The sequence below is a fragment of the Suncus etruscus genome, chromosome 5 (genome assembly GCF_024139225.1).
Source record: "Suncus etruscus isolate mSunEtr1 chromosome 5, mSunEtr1.pri.cur, whole genome shotgun sequence".
In the NCBI taxonomy this organism is placed as follows: Eukaryota; Metazoa; Chordata; class Mammalia; order Eulipotyphla; family Soricidae; genus Suncus; species Suncus etruscus.
The window spans coordinates 39,835,949-39,855,037 of NC_064852.1; the positions used below are offsets into that span (position 1 = coordinate 39,835,949).

Below are 19,089 nucleotides of genomic sequence, written 5' to 3' on the forward strand. Positions count from 1 at the left end.
GGGATTGATGTTGGAACATGCTGCTGGCAGTCAAACAGTAAAAGTAGCACTTCAGTGACTTATGAGAGCATTTTTCATGGAGATTGTTCAGCCACATCAACAATGTATTTGTTCAACAGGATTATGATCAGAGTTCAACTCTTGCTCAGTACTTAATTGAATTGACTTTGCCCAATCATCATCCATATCATAGAAACTTGCTCTAATATGTCAAGATAATGAATTGGTTAATGATACAGATTATGGGAAATATGAAGGTCTAACAAAGGATTACATGGATAATTCATGACTGTATAAAAGAGAAATTGAAGATTTTTTAAAGTTGAGAAAATTAAGATGACTAACATTGCCAAGAAAGGAAAAGTTTTCTACACTGCCTTGATAAGACCACACAATCAAACAGGATGAAGAAAATCTTCAAGGGAGTTCTGGGACATTAACTAGATCTGCTTTTAGCTTAAATAAACTCAGTGTTCAAAGTTCAGGGAATCACAGATCACAGTCATATTCCTTGTTGAAATGGAAAATATGTTAGCCTCTAATCTTGATGTTGCTGATAGAACCAAATTTGATAAGATCTTGGAATAAGTACAAAGTGAACTGAAACCCATGTGTCTGGCAGAATAAGAAATCATAGTAATTTATTATAAACTACAGAAGCATCAGAATGAGCCTGGAACTATGAGTGAAGCAGAGGAACTGGATAGTGGTACCTTCTCACAGCAACAAAATTCTGGTGCACTGCCTGTGTCAACTGAGAAAGACATGATTCAAACAATGATTAAAATATTTTACTGCATTGTTTTATAACTGAACAATCTAATTGCACAAGATGACAAAATTGATAATATTAACTTCCTTTACACTCTAATCAAAATGAGTCATTATGGGGCTGGAGTGGTAGCACAGTGGAAGGGCATTTGTCTTGTACACAGCTGACCCAGGACAGAAGTGGGTTCAATCCCCGACATCCCATATGGTCCCTCAAGCCAGGAGTGATTTCTGAGCACAGAGCCAGGAGTAGCCCCTGATCACCGACGTGTGTGGCCCCCTCCCAAATAAAGAGTCATCATGTGTGGACCATAAAAATTTTGGACCCCAAGTACCACATTGGGAAATGTTTTGGTGATTGTCAAAAGAAACTTTAACAAATGGATTAGTAACCAAATAAGGCAATTGAAAAAAGTAAAGATCTTCAAGAAGAATAAAGTTGGAATATTTTCATATATTGCTTAATTAGAAGAATTTTCATTACTCTCAGAATCTATCTTTAAAAAATGCAGAGCATCATGAAATCTATATAAAGCATATACTAAACTAATTAGAATAGTATTTACTATTGTTGGAAAAGTTGCAAATGAAAGCTCCCCTCCAAAAAAAAAACTCTCAGAGATTTTGTTATGATGGAAATCTTCTAACTTTCTCATTTGAAAATCTTGTGTCTGGAAACTGAAAATAAAAATGGCCAAACAAAAATATACAGATCACCTTTAGTCTTCTATCATTTACTCTCTAGGGAAGCCTTTTGAAAAATATGATCATTTCTTTAAAGGCATCGAAACTTGTGTATCACAGGGTGTAATAGAGAAAAATATAAGCGATCAATTTGTATTTGATAAATAAGAACTCTGCAAAGTTATTAAAGAATATCCTGGAAAGGAAGTGAAGAAAGGCTTCGCTAACCTGTAAAAGAAGGTTAAAAACCATATATGAGAAAAAGAGAATTTACTTCAGGTACCATGCACTCAATGAAGAAGAAATTTATGTGACAGAACAGATTTTAAAGGTTTGATAACTCTCTGTTATCTTGGATATGGAGATACAATGGAATTTCCTATACTAAACATTTTGGATTATCGCTCCAGCATTGTACAGTCCTATTAAACCTTATGAAAGAAGTAACAATAATGAAATAGCATCTATTAGTGTCTCAAACACTATTCAGAAATATTAAGTAACTGTGAGAATCCAGACTTGAAATATTATGTCTTAATAAATTTAAGATAGAAGGGTTATACCATGTTCCAAATTTTCAAGAGCAAAAACACCAACCTCTGTTACAGCTTTATTTCAGTGGCTGCATATTGATTTAAAGCATTTCTCTCATAGTAATGTCATTAGCATTTTTCTGTGACAGAAAAAATTTAAACCTTATTGTTTAGCTTCCCGTGTTTGTGAATGACTATCTTAAAGTGTAATACATTTGTGAGTTTTTTCATGTTCCCTAATTCAGGATTGATTACAAGTCATGTAACTTCTGAAATACCATAAAAATGTTTTTTATTCTAACTAATAAAATGCACAGGGGTAAGATATAGTGCTCAACTGTAAACTTTAACTTTGAATTTGATGTAAGAATATAGCAATGAACCTGATCAAGAAAATTTCCAAAAAAATAATTTAAAAATGTTAAGCAATAAAAAACAAGTTAGATATAGGACTTTTTGTTATACATGTCATTTCTTGCAAGAAGGTATAATATGTGAAAAACAAATACAATATATTTAAATATATTAAACTTAACAAATAATTATTTGTTAAATATATATTTAAACAAACATTTGTTATTTCTTAGGTAAAGGCCTAACATTGTTACATTAAAATATGTGTGCTATAACTTCTAATCTTTTTTAATTTTGTACTATAATCAGAACTCTACATACTGACCTTTGAAATTTCTTTGGTCTCTCCTTTCTGCCCCTATACTGCCATATTCCCCTAGGGTCATATTAAATATAAATTTCCCAAATTCTTCTTAAGACATTTTGTGGTTTGAAAGTAAGTAATCTGATTGGTGATGAAAATTCAGAACATTTCTCAAATATCCTGGGAATCAGAGTTCTGCTAAACACTTAAGTACTAAGAAAAGTATACTTTCTTGCACATATGAAATGTAGGAGCTTGGGAGTGAGGGGAATTGTACAGTCCACTAGGTGTTAACCTAACAATGCCTGGGTACCCAATGGTGACATGAATAAAAAGACATGACCTTCCTGAGACTTTAATTGATATAGAAATGAAATCTCAGTTTAACCTCTGAAAGTTGAAGATGCTGTTTCTTTAAGAAATGATTAAATTAGGTAGTTTTAAGGTGGAAAAAAAAAGCACTGATAACATTGCCATGACTAAATATTTCTCCTGAAAATTTCTGTCAGCACCAAAACTCTTAAGAGTTCATTCTGGAAGCCAAGAAATACTGCAACACTAATAAGCAAACTTTTCCAAACATCCATGACAAACATTTTATTTTTCTTGTTGACAGAGCCTGAAGAAAATTAAGATACTTTGAAAATAGCACCCTGGATTTAAAGAAATTTGTTGAACAATAAAAAAGTTGAATTTTAAATTTAATATGTAATGAGATAAGCAAATATATCCAGTTTGCTCTCAAGTACCTATTCAGTTCATTCCAGGGGTCCTCAAACTTTTTAAACAGGGAGCCAGTTCACTGTCCCTCAGACCATTGGAGGGTCTGACTATAGTAAAAACAAAACTTATGAACGAATTCTTATGCACACTGCATATATCTTATTTTGCAAGGAAGAAACAAAACAGATACAAATACAATATGTGGCCCGCAGGCCATAGTTTGAGGACCACTGGTTCATTCCATAAAGGTATATCTGACATCTTTAGTCTCCACATTTTTCTATTGAAAATAGTCAGTACTGATGTTTGATACTGATTAATAACTCATGTGACATTCATAACATTATACATATATATACATGTGTGCTTACATATGTACATTTATAATTATACAACCGCTTTAAAGAAAATATAGTTTAGTTAAAACTTTACAATGATATATTTAATTTACAGAGACAAAGATAAATATTTATCTTGAACTATTAAGAAAAATAAATCAAATAAAATACCTCATTTTTGAAATGACAAGCTTAAAAGGAGGTATTGACAGTATTATACCAAAATCTCTCCTGTTAAATAGTAGTATTTAATACTATTTACTCATTTTGCTTCTATAATACATTGACATCAAAATGTTTTAAATGCTAATTAAAGAAAAGCAAATAAGTTCGATTTCATTTGTTTTGTTTGTTTATGGGCCACCTCTGGCAGTGCTCAAGGTTTATTCCTGACTGCATTCAGTGATCATTCCTGCAAGACTATGGGGCCTTAAGAGGAGCTGGGAATTAAATCTGTGTCTGCTACATATAAAGCAAGAGCCCTGCACCACGGTACTATTTCTCTGGCCTGTAAAAGGCAATATTTTTGCTTTTCAATGTAAAAGAAGCAAAAGCAGATAGTTAAGAGATTCTAATTCCACATTTATTAGAGATATTGTCCAGAAAAAGAGTCTTTATGTGCAATCCTCAAATATATAGCAGAATAGAGCAAAAAACCACAAAATCCCCCATTTTTGTAAGTACTATAAGCATTGCAAAAAATGATAAAAGAGGGATGAAGGCAAATAGATCAGATATCTGATTATAGCCTTTGAGCACACCTAATCTAATTGGAAATTGAATATGCATGTGATCCTGTAAGTAAAACAGATTATGTAAATTTAAAAAATACTAATATATTATAATGATGTGTTAGTACTTTGCTCCTTATTAGTCTCCTACTTAATCTGTTCCATTTCAAATAAAAATGTAGTATAATGGAAAGAATGTTCTTCTATATTTTCTATTGTAAAAATTTAACTGCCTAAGATGCAACCAATGAGTAATAAAACTAATAACTACCACTTATTTGACTGCTTTGATGCTTTACATATATTGTTTGATTCAATCCTCACATTAACCCTCTGATACCCTCATTGTTCTGACACTAAAATAATAGCACTGCTTTATCCCTGACAACATACATAATATTGATGGTAAAATGGGTATATACATACATATATATGTGCATGTGTTTGTGTGTATATATAATTTAGATATAATATTAAATTGTCTCCATGTGGTAGAAAATTTGATGTCACAATCAAGCAAATAGTAAGAGGCAGTATTAGCAAGTCTTCACATACAGATATGCATAGAGTTATACACACAATGATACCTTTCTGTTATGTAGAGCCACTGTTTTTTGTACATAAATAAAATAAATTACTTATTTTTTAGACTGAAACTTTGAAACCCAATGAACTATTGTTTGGGTCACAAGAATATTGTTATCATGAGATTTAATTCCTTTATATAGGGAGATCCACATCTGTGAAGTAGGAAACAGTTATAGAACTGAATTTTCTACCATTAACCCCTTAAAAACTTACTGGGGTAAAATCTATAGGGTATATTGGAGGTTGATAGATATGGGGACCTGGTATTGAGTATTTGGGAAATAATAACATTAAGAAAAAAATACCAAACCCTGAAGGTACTGCAATAGAGTGAGAAAAACAATGAACTCTATAGAGATGAAGAAATTGAGGTATCACAAGAAAGAAACATCTGAGAGATGTAGAAATTACAAGGGAATCTAAAACTCAGGATAATAACAAGAAAGGACCATCAAAAATCAAAAGCTTTCTGTATGACAAGACCAGATTAACTTTTATATATGCAGAGAACTCCACGCAAGTCAGTTTGGAGAAATCACATATAACTGTCCACCAAAGCTGTCTCCTGCCTTTTCCACTCTGGAGAAGCCTATCTTCTCTTTTGAACAAGTGTGTCTTTCTATCTCCTTTTATTTCACTGTAAATTTATTTAAATAAAAAAATGTTGTTGTTGTTGTTGTTTTTTTTTGGGGGGACCACACCTGGCTGTACTCAGTGGTTACTCCTGGCTATCTGCTCAGAAATCGCTCCTGGCAGGCATGGGGGACCACGTGGGATGCAGGGATTCGAAGAACCCTTGGTCCTGAGTCGACCACTTGCAAGGCAAATGCCCTACCGCTATACTATCTCTCCAGCCTCAAATTATTTTAAGTTAATAATAAAATCAACCATTAAAATAAATGCACTCTAATATTATGCCCATCTCTAAATGCTAACATTCTGCAAAGTGACAAATATATGGGTTCATTATAAAAAGTTTGCAAACTTTTCATCAGAGTAACATATATAAGTGAGAAGCAATGAAAGACAAAAATAAGCAAGAAAGAATGACTTAACATAGTTTATAATGAATTTAATAGGTACAATTCTGCTTGTGTTGTTTTGTTGGTCTGGCCACAAACAGTTGTACTCAGGAATCACTGCTGCCAACGTGCAGAGGATGACATGGTGTGCCAGGAATTTAACTCTATTTGCTTTACTATTGCACTAGCACCAGAGATATTTTACCCTTGTTTATTTTTAATACAGGGTCAGAGAAATAGTACAGTTAAGGTGCTTGTCTTGAACTTGGCTGGCTCCTGCTCACCATCATATATGATTCTTCAAACACTTCCCTTAGTGATTTCTGAACAGCTTAAGGTGTAATCCTGAGCACTGTGCTGGGTGGCCCAACCCACCCATCATACTCACCTCTGTAAAATAAAAAGATATATATATACATGTATATATACAATATAATATGTATATATACATTTATATATTAAATTATATATTAGATATATAATTTAAGTATATATATTATAATTTAATAATATAAATCATATATTTTAATATATAAATATATATTAAACACATAACCCTTGGGACAAATTTGGAAGGTTTCATTTTTCTTTAACATTTTGTAATAAGAATGTAGGTTATCTTGATCCTTTCTTTTTAAAATACTTAAATATCATTCCTGGAAATTTACATTTACTCTAATATAATTCTGCTACATAGTTTGTTTTTTGTTTTTCTTTTGTTTTGTTTTGTTTTTGTAGAATGTGCTATAACCTGCAAGGTATTGTTTGACTTTTCTGTTATTTTAAGTTGCACCTCAAATTTTTAGTTTCCCAAAAGGATTATAATTTCCAAGGCAAGCCAATGTATCCTTGTCAGCTTTGACTTCTGATATTTTCTTTTTTACCCTCATTTTAAAGAATGTTAACCATAATTTTTAATTGTCTTAGTTCCAATGGTTCAACCTATAGCTGCTTTTGTCATTGGCTTAATTCTTGTGCCCCTTGAAAGGTACTGTGTGGCAAAAGATGGGGGGAATTATCAGTAGCTGTCAGGATTATTGTCGAAAAATAAATCTCTTATATTGCCAGTTAGGATTTACTTTTCATTTTTAATGGCCCCAACAGATGTTGGAGGAATCCTTCACTTCCTGCTCACTTCCATTTTTACAGCTGGTACTGCTTGACTGGTTCTTGACTTTGGGGGAGCAGTTCCTGGGTGTTTACACAGTGATTTACAGACACTCTCTCACTATTGATTCTGATTGTCCTCTTGCTTTATTTCACAATTTTGACTGGAACTCAAGTAAATCTGCTCAGTCATAAAGCTGTATTCTGTGTTAGATTTTTCCTAGCATATTTTTTCACATTGTGAAACACTTTGGAATGTTTGGATGGTTGATTTAAAAAGAAAATATCATGAAGAGGTACAAATAATGTTTATTTTATTTTATTTTATTTTTGGTTTTTGGTTTTTGGGCCACACCCAGCGATGCTCAGGGGTTACTCCTGGCTGTCTGCTCAGAAATAGCTCCTGGCAGGCACGGGAGACCATATGGGACACCGGGATTTGAACCAACCACCTTTGGTCCTGGATCGGCTGCTTGCAAGGCAAATGACGCTGTGCTATATCTCCAGGCACAAATAATGTTTATTTTCAACTTGGCATATCAAAACATCTATTTTTAAGTACCCTCATAGTCACTTTTATTCATTGTTTCTTCATTTAAATTTGGACAGGTTACTTAAAGAAGATTCATTATTCTCTTCTTATCTTTTTCCTTTAAAACAGCATACTTTTAATGGCTAAAATGAAAGCAATGACACTGATTTCACTGATTGCTTTGGTTCCCCAGAGCTGCCATAATGAAGGACTACAAACTTAAGCATCTGAATGTTCCACATTCTTTCTGAAGAAGTCCAAATTGAGAGGTCAAGAAGAAAATTTTATATTTGAAACATTAGGGATTCTTCCTTGACACTTTTAATTTCTTAGGAATTTCAAACACCTTTTAACAAACATTGAGGACCATATTTATTGGTTGTCAGAGGCTACTCTGCTCAATGCTTGAGAGACTGTGCTGCTGAAGGTAAAATGCAGGCCTCCAGAGTACAAAATGTGTCTACTAGAAATTTGATCTATTTTCTCTTTACTCTTCTGGATTTTTGTTTTGTTTTGTTTTTCTTGGTTTTTGTTTTTGGGCCACACCAGGTGATGCTCAGGGGTTAGTCCTGGATAAATCTCTCTGTGATTCTGTCTCTGCATTCAAGTGTCACTGTTTTTTAAAATATATTGAATTATAAATCACACCATTGACTCTATTTGAGTACCTCTATAAAACATATAAAATATGTAAATTATATAAACATATAAAGTATGTTTTTATCAGAAATTGCTTCTAGGACCATATGGGACACCAGGGATTGAATCGCGGTCAGTCCTAGGCTAGTGCAGGCAAGGAAAACTCCTTACTACTTGCACCACCGTTCCTGCCCCATATTTCTGCTCTACCCTTCTAAGCTCCACTCCAACACCCTAACATTCCTGGTATTGTAGGTATATATCATCCTTTGTTGATAACATTCTCCCTTTACGTAGGTCTTTATGTCCATCTCCCTGTGATTCTATCTCTGCATCCAATTGTCCCTGGTTTTTTAAAAGTATTGAATTAGAAATCACACCATTGAATATTTGAGTGCCTCTATAAAAAGTATAAAATATGTAAATTATATAAACATATAAAGTATGTTTATAAAATATAAAACATTATTTTCAAAAGGACACATGGTATATCAGAGGGAAGGCCTTAAAGATATAATATGTGCAAATACACAATTTACCCATCAAACTAAGAGCATGATTCTTGTGGCATATGCTTTCAAAAAAAACTTTGACAGTGTTAGCAATTGGGGACAATCTGTGAGGCTCAAAATGTATCCATGGCTACTCTCTTGTTGTGTTGTCACTGTTCTTCTACTCACTTGCTTTCTTGGTTTAATAGTTCCCAGAGAAAAACAGAGTGAGACATATGACATTGACCAAAGAACATTTGTTTTAGCCTACGGTTCACAAAGCAAGCTTTATAAGTGGCTCTATTATAACTAGAAGACTTATATTTAGTAAACATCCTAGTTTGAGAAAAGGAGAAATAAGCTAACTAGCATCATAAGAAAAAAAATGTTAAATATCCATTACAACAGTCATGGGTCTATTGTCCTTCCCAGATTTTACTACTTAATCTTGTTTCTAGGTTTCAGTAATTAGTAAAAACATGTATTAACCCACAATTTTTTTGTTGTTGTTTTTTTGGCCACACTCGTTTGATGCTCAGGGGTTACTCCTGGCTAAGCGCTCAGAAATTGCCCCTGGTTTGGGGGGACCATATAGATACTGGGGGATCAAACCTTGGTCCTTCCTTGGCTAGCGCTTGCAAGGCAGACACCTTACCTCTAGCGCCACCTCACCAGCCCCTAACCCACAATTTTAATGCTTTGTTCCAGCAAACAATAGAATTATTTTATTTTATAATATTTATTTACTTATTTATTTAATAAACATTTATTTAAGCACCATGATTATAAGCATGTTTGTAGTTGGGTTTCAGTTATAAACAGAATACCCTCCTTCACCAGAGCAGCATTCCCACCACCTATGCCCTGCATCCCCTACCCCTGCTTGTATTCATGACAGGCATTCTAATTCCCCCATTCTTTAACGTTGTCATGCTACTTGTTAGTGTAGTTATTTCCCTTATTTTAAATATTTATTTTTGCTTGGGAAGGGTTGGATATTGAGTCACTCCTAGTGATGCTCAGGGCTTTCTCCTAGATCTGTGCTTCACTCCTAGAGGAACTCAGAGAGCAATATGAACGGTAGGGCTAGAACCTAGGTGAACCATATACAAAACAAGTTCCCTACTTGATCTACTATAACGCCTGCTCCTTAAACATTATTTTTAAATTAAGTTAGTAAGAGAAAATGAGAGGACATATTCAAAATAGAATGAACAATTTCAAGCCAAAACTCCTAAAATATATGCCTTTAAGAGGTCTCCCAACTTTTATTCTTCTGACAAATAATTTATGATTTTCAGTATTATTTACATTACATGTTTATTTTCTTCTGAAAATTTGATGATAAATAAACGTCTTACTCAGGCAGGTAGGTGTTTGGACTATTTAAATAATAGTAACATGAAATGGATTTATTGGAATGTATCTTTAATAATTGTTTTTGACATTATTAATAGTCATTTTATTTTTGACATTATAAAAATGTTTCTCAACAAAAATTAAATTTGAAAAGATATTAATAATAAAGCTATAACTATTGTGAATCCAGATTATCTCTATTTTTTGTTGTTTTGTTTTCTTTTTGCTTCGCTTTTTTTGGGGGGGCGGGTTGTGTGTGTGGTTTTTAGGTCACTCCAGACTCTAAGCTCAGAAATCACTCCTGGCAGGCTCGGGGGACCATATGATATGCTGGGATTTGAACCACTATCCTTCTGTATGCAAAGCAAACACCTTACCTCCATGCTATCTCTCTGGCCCCCAAGATTATCTCTCTTAAAACTTGTTATTTGGGTTGTTTGGTTTTTATTTTTGGGCCATACTCGGTGGTTCTGAGAGCTTACCCCTATTTTGGGCACATTTATAATCCTAGTACTTGTTGGGGCCAAATACAGTTCCAGGGATTGAATTTGAGTTGTCCAGGTACAAGACAACTACTTTACCCACTTTATTGTCCATCCTGTTTCATATCTTCAAAATATTTTTAAAGTAATAATGCCAAATACTGGGGCTGGAGAGATAGCATGGAGGTAAGGAGTTTGCCTTTCCTGAAAAGGTCGGTGGTTCGAATAACGGCATCCCCCTGTGCCTGCCAGGGGTGATTTCTGAGCATAGAGCCAGGAGTAACCCCTGAGCACTGCTGGGTATGACCCAAAAACCAAAAAAAAAAAAAAAAAAAAAAAAAAACATTAATAATAATAATGCCAGATACAACAAGTATACACACAACAATTTGCACATATTTCATAGAGTCAAATACTTGCAGTATCAAGTAATTATTCATTATGTTGATTTGATTATTTTAAAATTGATTCAGGAAATTATATGGATAAAAATAGTTAAGAAAAACAGTTTCTCAGGAAAAAAATACCCAGTAATTATTTGTCTAAATGGTTTTTTCTTCTATTTGTTTGCTTTGACATCACACAGACCTAGTCTTATTCACATATGGTAGTTTGTACAAGACCACAAGGGTATTAATTACACTGTGAGCTGCTAAACTAGTTAGCTACATGGGGAACTGATGAAATAAGGATGGTAGGATACGTCTTACAACATTGAATTTTGAGGTGAATGATGGAATCTTTATGGCAGCATTAAAGAAAAAATAAGATTCATGGATTGGGGATAAGGTGGGTAATACTAAATTTGCCAGCCTCTTATATGCTTTTTTTGGTGCCACCCTGGAAAATGTCATTTCCATAAGATACGAGATGCATTATTAGACACCCTCCAGTAATTCAACCTCACTGATGACTATGCTTCTATCTCACTAGTTTGACAGTATGTAAGAGAAAAATAAAAAATTTTACTTTTAGAATTTTATTTTTAAAATTACAGGACATTTAAACACACAGGTTTGGTTTTATTTTTCTTCGTCAATTTTTTTTTTTTTGTGGAGTTGATGGAGATAAAAAGATCAGCCTGGCAGCTTGTTGGCATAGAACTAGAGTGTTTAGGGTTTGTTTTGCCTTTTTGCAAGATTGGTCCACAAGAACTTTAAAAGGAGAAAAAGACGATGCAAATTAAATACGTTTGAAACGTATGTCCCATCTGTTTTTATTTCATTTTTAGAATAAGGTTTTCATACCTTCTTTTATTTTTATATCCTATGATACCACACTATAATGTTGGCCACCTCAGAGACAAACTAAATTAGCTATCCTGACCATATGGAAAGGAAAAGCTTTACCAGCTAAGGAAATAAATTTAACTCAGGCAAAAAGGCCTATGTGTTTTAGAGTTTAGAAAAAAAAAAAAGCTGTTAAGTTCATAGTAAGGAAATGTAACCCACCTGCATAAGTAAAATTTGAAAAAGAAGTTGGGTGTTCCAAAATAGATGTCTATTTTCCTATCTTTTCCTGGTATCACTCAGGAATCACCAGAGTTGAAGTCTACTTCTATTATATGTAATGATCTGGATTCATTTGTAAGTAAATTCATAATTAAATGTCTGATCATTATTTGATTGAGCATCTCTTCCTCCTGCCTCCAAATAAAGTGCAATCTAAAATGTTAATATGGACCATATTTGCTTATAGAAAAAAGTTTCAAAACACAACTGAGAAGAAAGCTTTTCCACTAATATCTATTCTTTGGAAAATTGAATAATACATACCTTTAAAGTAAAGAGAAAATGTTGTTCATTTGACAAATGCCAGTCATGTAAAGCATTTGATAGAAATCCTAGGCTAGCATTTTATTTTATCAGGAGAGGAGCACTTATAAATGCAACACTTGAATACAAATTTAACAGTTGAAAGCTTCTTCAGAAATCTCTATTTTAGGTCTTTATATAAAACAGCGAAGGAACAGAACTTGTAATGGTCAAACATGTAATAACAAACACACAGAGCAGAGTCCTGCTTGCCTACTCCACTACTTTTTCAAGTATCTTGGAGAGTTATTGACGATGATTGAGAACATCAGGTTTTATACACAATTTACAAAGGCAGAATAGTTTAGTAGATAAAATTTTTTTCAAAGAGTCAACCTAAGTGTTTGCTGCCCATTGTTTGCCACTCCCTACATCCTCCCATGGACAACTAGAGGCACTCCTATTTTATTATTATTATTATTATTATTATTATTATTATTATTATTATTTAAAGCTGAATACTCTAATTCACATTCCAACAGCTACCAAACTGGCTGGACAGGGTAATATCTAATAGATGAACCCCACCTAAGGTCAAGAAGAGAATTATGTAGTGAATGGACATAGAGTGGCTCTAACTTTTTGATGATCTATGAAATGATTGGCTATTGTACTTTTCTACTGCTCCCTTGTGCTATGTATGTAAACATTTCAATGGGATTATTATGTTACTGACCCTACCCTGATCGGTGATTGTGCCCTACCCTAGGGTGTGACCTGGCATTCTGCTCCCATCCTAGGGTGGTACCTGATTCTGCTCCCACCACTGGGTGGTACCTGATTCTGGGGGATAAAAGCAAGGGTCTGCGGAAGGCGAGGGGCTTTTTGGCTGGAACTGATGCTGAGGCTTTTGGCTTCAGTCTTGTCCTCCGAATAAAGCTGATATTTTCACAAGCCTGACTGTCTGCTAGCCTTTTACCCGCCGCTCTGCCTCAGAACTGCTGGCTGAACAGGGTGGCAGACACGTGCTCCGAGCTGGAGGGTAAAGACCTCATCCTCCATCCCTCCATCAGTCAACCCCATCAAAGACTGAATTACAACACCTTGTGTTCTTTGCTGATAGGCTACCTGGTATGGCCAGGTAGTTTGGGGTATTGTTAATGGAAATAGGCTTAAGGAAACCTAGCATGGGCCACACCTACTTTAACACGCTAAAATTAAAATTCACTTAATTTCATGACAATAATAGCCATGCTTATATGTGAAGGCATATGTTTTGGAATTTTTAATCAATTTTGAATTTTTTTAACTTTTCTGTATACTCCTTCATTTTACCAAAATACACACTGAATGCTAAAATTACCTGAATGTGTTCAATATGTTTCTCAATTTTTTTTTCTGTGTAAATGGAGAAGTAGTTATTTCTGTGGAATAACAGTAATATTTTCTCTCTCAAATAAGAAGACACTTCATGTTAACCATTACCTAACTGCAGGCTAATTTTGTAGTTCCCAGACACCAAACTAGCAGAATACTTTGAATGCTCTCTAGTTCTAAAATAAACTTACTCATTTGCAATGGACTAATCGAGAAGAAATGACATATTCAGTAGAAATAATGTTGGCTTATAAAATGTAAATCTGAGCTCCTTAGAAAACTTCACAATATATTATATCCCCCACTAAATGCTAGTATTAAAATCAAGGTATCATATGCACCAGATAATGGATCACTTAATATATGTAACAGTCTGACTTGGATAGAAATGTTTATCCTTTGATTTGTTTTAGTTTTTTTTTTAAATAAGTTATCTTATTGTCAGTGACATTTTACAGATAAAACAACACATGAAATGTGCCTAAACTTATACAACTAATGACCTAATTGCTGTGTATGAACCAGACACTGTTTTAGGTCAGGGCGATTAAAAATGACATTATTAAATATTTTCAAAGAGAGAAAGAGCCCGCTAATTCTTATTAGTATAACCAAAAATATTAAGTATTTTTCTTTAAATACAAAAATCCCTTCATTTTATCCCACCCTTCTGTTGTAATGACTGAGGCTAATTTATTGTTATTATGTATTATTGTAAATACTAGACTATTTAGTTGTGGTACTTGCTGGAGATGCCTTCACATAGTATGACACTTTCCGTTTATAGTATATGCCTTTGAAGGAACTACTATTCACATTTGCCAGGGCCACATGACCTAGCTGTTATATTCACATAACTTTTAGTTGGTATTGGCTGATGGTAGTAAAATTTCAGTTTTGGTGATCCTACAAATGTAGTTTCCATTTAGTCAGAAATTGCTTGCTGTTCCATGTATACCATAGCTGCCAGGTACAAATAGCAACATTATTAGGATCTTATTTAGTTCATGTGAAAGCATTTTTATTGAAGCCCTGACTTCTTGCTTGCAAAGCAGACCCCACAAATCAGTATTTAAGTCCCCCCTTACCCCATACACACACTCTTTAACTGCCACTCTTTCCCCTTGACTTACCATTAATCTTGGGTAATAGAAGATTCATACATTTGTGTAAATTCACGAATATGAGCAAAGCTCACAATCACAGAACCTCAATTCCCTGCTTAGTTTAGCATTTCCCCGTAAAAATACTAAGAATTTAATTTATTTTGGAGGCCACATCCATCATTACTGGGGATATGGGGAAGAGGTTATCTCTAGCCCAAAGAGGAAATGCTTAAATTCCAATAAAAATAAATATATAATTGTTAGTTTGATGCCAGATATCAAACTGTTTTTGGTGTTAGGCACTCTGAATTGCACAAAGCAAAGACCTTGTCCATATAAAGTTTATGTTGTAGAAAGGTGACACAATAAACAAACATACAAATATGAATGTTATGAAGAAACAGTAAAATAAGAGTATTAGGCCAGAGTATTGACCAAAGAGATAGCATGGAGGTAAGGCATTTGCCTTGCATGCAGAATGAAGGTTGTTAGAATCCCGACATCTCATATGGTCTCTGAGCCTGCCAGGAGCAATTTCTGAGTGTAGAGCCAGGAGTAACCCCTGAACACTTCCAGTTATGACACAAAAACCAAAATAAAAAAAAAAAAGAGTATTAGGAAATTCCACTCTGGAGAAGCCTATGTTCTCTCTTGAACCATTTCTCTTTCCTATTTTTCTAAGTAAGTTTCATTCAATAAGGACTATGTTGCTTCACTAAAAACCATTTTAGGGAATATTAGTGAGTATTGTTTAGACAAGCTTTCATTGGAAATTAACAATTCAGTATCCATGTAAAGAGCTGGGAGAAGAACATTTCTGGCAGAGGTAATAGCATCTGCATGCTGTGATGCTATATGGAATAGTCAAAAGGTAAACTTAACTGGAGTAAAATGAGTAAGAATGGGAAAACAGGCTGGAGAAGCAGGCATGGATAATCAGAAGTGCACAATGACATGTAAAGTACTGTATGCATTATAAGACTCGACTTTTCTTAAGGGATACCATTTAATAGTTTTTATAGGATGAGAGTGATGTAACATCCAGATGCTATTTGGAGAATATATACTTGGTAGAGAAGTAGTAAAGTAGTCATGGCGCTGCGCTTTCGAATCCAGGATAAATCAGGCATTTAGGGTTTATTTATGGTATTGACTTTATATAGGAGTTTTTGGTTTTTTGTCTGTGTGTGGTACTGATGTTTTTAAGGGTCATCACATTAGATAATCATGTGCCCTACCACCAAATCACATACTTAGCTCTGTATAACTTGTATCTATATGCCCTGATTGAGCTATTCTCTTCAAAATTTAATGTGTTCATGTGAAAACTCAAATCATAAAAGTATACTGTCTTTTGCTCCTTATTCATTCTTACTTGTGTATATGGGGTACTGGAGATCAAACCCTCCCAAGGCTTCATAAATATAAGACTTGTGCTCAAAAAAAAAAATACAGATATTCAAAAGAATTCTCAAACCACTAATATATGTTTCAAAATTTATCTAGTAAATCTTTTACTTATAAAATTTTGAAGTGATAGCAATAATACTAAATGTCCATAGCTCACTATTTTACAATTAATGGTTGAGTAAAAGAATACATAATTTAATTCTATATCACATAACTGATAATTTTCATAGAAAGGAAGTTACTGCATGTATGAAACCAAAGTTCACTGTTTTGAAATAATTTAAAAATTATTTAAAAATGTTCAAAATTATGAATAAAACAATGAGGAAAATTTGATTAGAAAAGCATAAAAATCCAATAGGATGCTCAACTCAGTTTACTTTTGATGCATTGTCGTTCTATAAAATTTGCAATTCTAAAAATTAAAAATAAAATTTCTATGTGACGTAAACCTCAAATTTGACATCCTGCAAAGAATGGCTTTGACTCTATATGAAAAGTAAGCATATATGTGTGTCTATATATATGTGCTCTAAATTTATTTTATAGGTCTAAGTGGGCATTATATGTAAATAAGTCTATAGTAATTGCTCATTTAGCCTTTTACATTAGTCATTAATTATTTGGTTCTAACTGCTTCACATGAGAACGTTTTATGATGATTTTACCTGGTTTCTAAACTTATTCTGTTCCTTAGCAATTTAATATGGTGTTGCTTCCATGTAAAAAATAATCAGAACTTTCACAAAAGGCAGTGCCATTTGTATTTTTAAAGGTATGGGTTGTCATAATGAAATACAATCATGCACTTTTAAATCTTTAAGTTTGCTATATGGTAGCCCAAATTAAAAGTTTATTATTTAAAATATATTTTGTTGATCATTTTAAAAGGTTAAAGCTATGCAGTCCTTTAAATGTAAGTAAACAGAACTTTTTTTCCATATGCCTTTCTGATTTCTATTTTTAAAAGGAACATCTTGAAGTTTGTGACTTCATTATCTTTCTCTTACTAAGGTATCACTTGTCTTTGCAAATTGTGTTTATGCATGATTTTGAAATACAAAAATGGCATTATTTTGTATCTAGTACATTTACTAATAAGTCAGGTCTGCACCAGATGGGCAGGTGAAAATGTGATTATGAGGTGTGTGGGGATGGTTTCATTTCTCTAATACATGACTCTCCAGGTTATTTGTGCATCTGTTATGTTAATGAATTCACTTTGTGATTATCCTTAGAGATACACAAAGAGACAATCTCACACTACAAAAGGTCTCCAGAAGAGGAAAAGTTCCCCTCTTTCACACAGTCTCAATAAGTGGTTTCCTTGTTTCATAACAATCTAATAAATAGAAAGATGTCAGCATTTTCCTTGGCAAGTTTAGATGTTTGATGCTGAAATAGTGGATTGTATAAGTAGAATAAGGCCTAAATGAATGTGTGATTCGGGAGTGGGTGTAAATTGATTCATGGGTTATTCCTAGCCACATCATTCTTTTGGGAGTTCCACATAGGACTGACAAAGCCAAACCCCTTCCAGGTGGTCAAATTCCCAACATATATTCATTTGGGCTAAACTTTCAAATGTCAGATGCTTGGAGAGCTCATTTATTGAACGGGGTTATCTCTGCCAACCAGTCAGTAGTTGATATTTTTCACCAGAAGTTGTGAAATATTATTTATGTATGTAGCAGACAGGGGCTTCCTGCCATTGTTGTTTACATGTGGGTTTGGGCAAGTTTCCTTCTTTCCAGAAAGCAAGTTTTCCATAAAAGAAACTTTGCAACAGCTTCACTCCTTTTGTTTGGTACCCCAGGCAAAAAGGCTTTTCATGACGTTGACATAATTTTCATTTAAAAACCAGCTCCGATGAACCCGTTCTTTATTGAAAATACCAAAAAATAAAATCTGTAAGGTATCCTTAGTTAACTTTTTAGTTATTTAAAAGTAGCTTGTTGAAGATTGAATATTTCTATGTTTCACTAGAGCCTTTAAATATAAAAGAGATATGAGACTCTATCTGACACCATCAGGCATATTATATTAAAATTTATGAACAACTTCATCAAAAACCACTTTCCTTCCCCTGCATAGAGACAGATTTGTTCTGACATAAACGTTACATGGCTGGTTGCAGCCTCAGATTAATGCGAAGACCCTGGCGATTCCTTTTAGACGTTATTTTATGAAATAATACCTGTCAGCTGCTGCCTGATCCTAGAAAAGGGGGCAGGTTTTCCAGGTCATCTTGCCATCTGTCAGCTAAAGCTCATCTGTCCCTCCACATTACCACCTGATCTGTGCTAACAGGCCTCACGGGGAGGCCTGCTTCATTGGCCCAGTGGGAACTGGGGAAAGAGACTGTGTGAGGACATCACCTGTGATGCTGAGATTTAATTATCGCTGGAGTGATGAAGATGTGCACGCAAATTGAATGCTTTTGAATAAATTCATAGAATATGATATGCTGGGCCCCTCTTTTTTTGCACTACCCTCCCTTTATTTTCTTCTTTACCCCAAACCCACAGACAAGTACGATGACAAAGTCCAAGAAAATTGTTCAGAGTTACCCTAAGAAAGTTCTGGAAGCAAGTGTTTCCTGGAAAAACATGCACACAACCCATGCACGGGCACAGACATATAAACATCCCTAAATATGTCAGCAAAAGTATCAACTTAAAGGGAAAGAATAAACCATAAACGTAGGAGAAAATGTGCCTTGGCTTTCACAACAAATCTGATTATTTTCTGCCAAAGTTCCCTGTTATCAAATTTTAAAGCTGT

General features: G+C 34.0%; 1 protein-coding gene and 1 pseudogene across 1 annotated transcript in view; both read left to right on the forward strand.

The window, feature by feature from the left end:
* The window catches only part of ARHGAP15 (Rho GTPase activating protein 15), a 723,932-nt gene that overhangs the window by 266,161 nt on the left and 438,682 nt on the right, over window positions 1-19,089 (forward strand). The window lies entirely within an intron of this gene.
* On the forward strand, window positions 18-1,884 carry LOC126009201 (exocyst complex component 1-like; annotated as a pseudogene).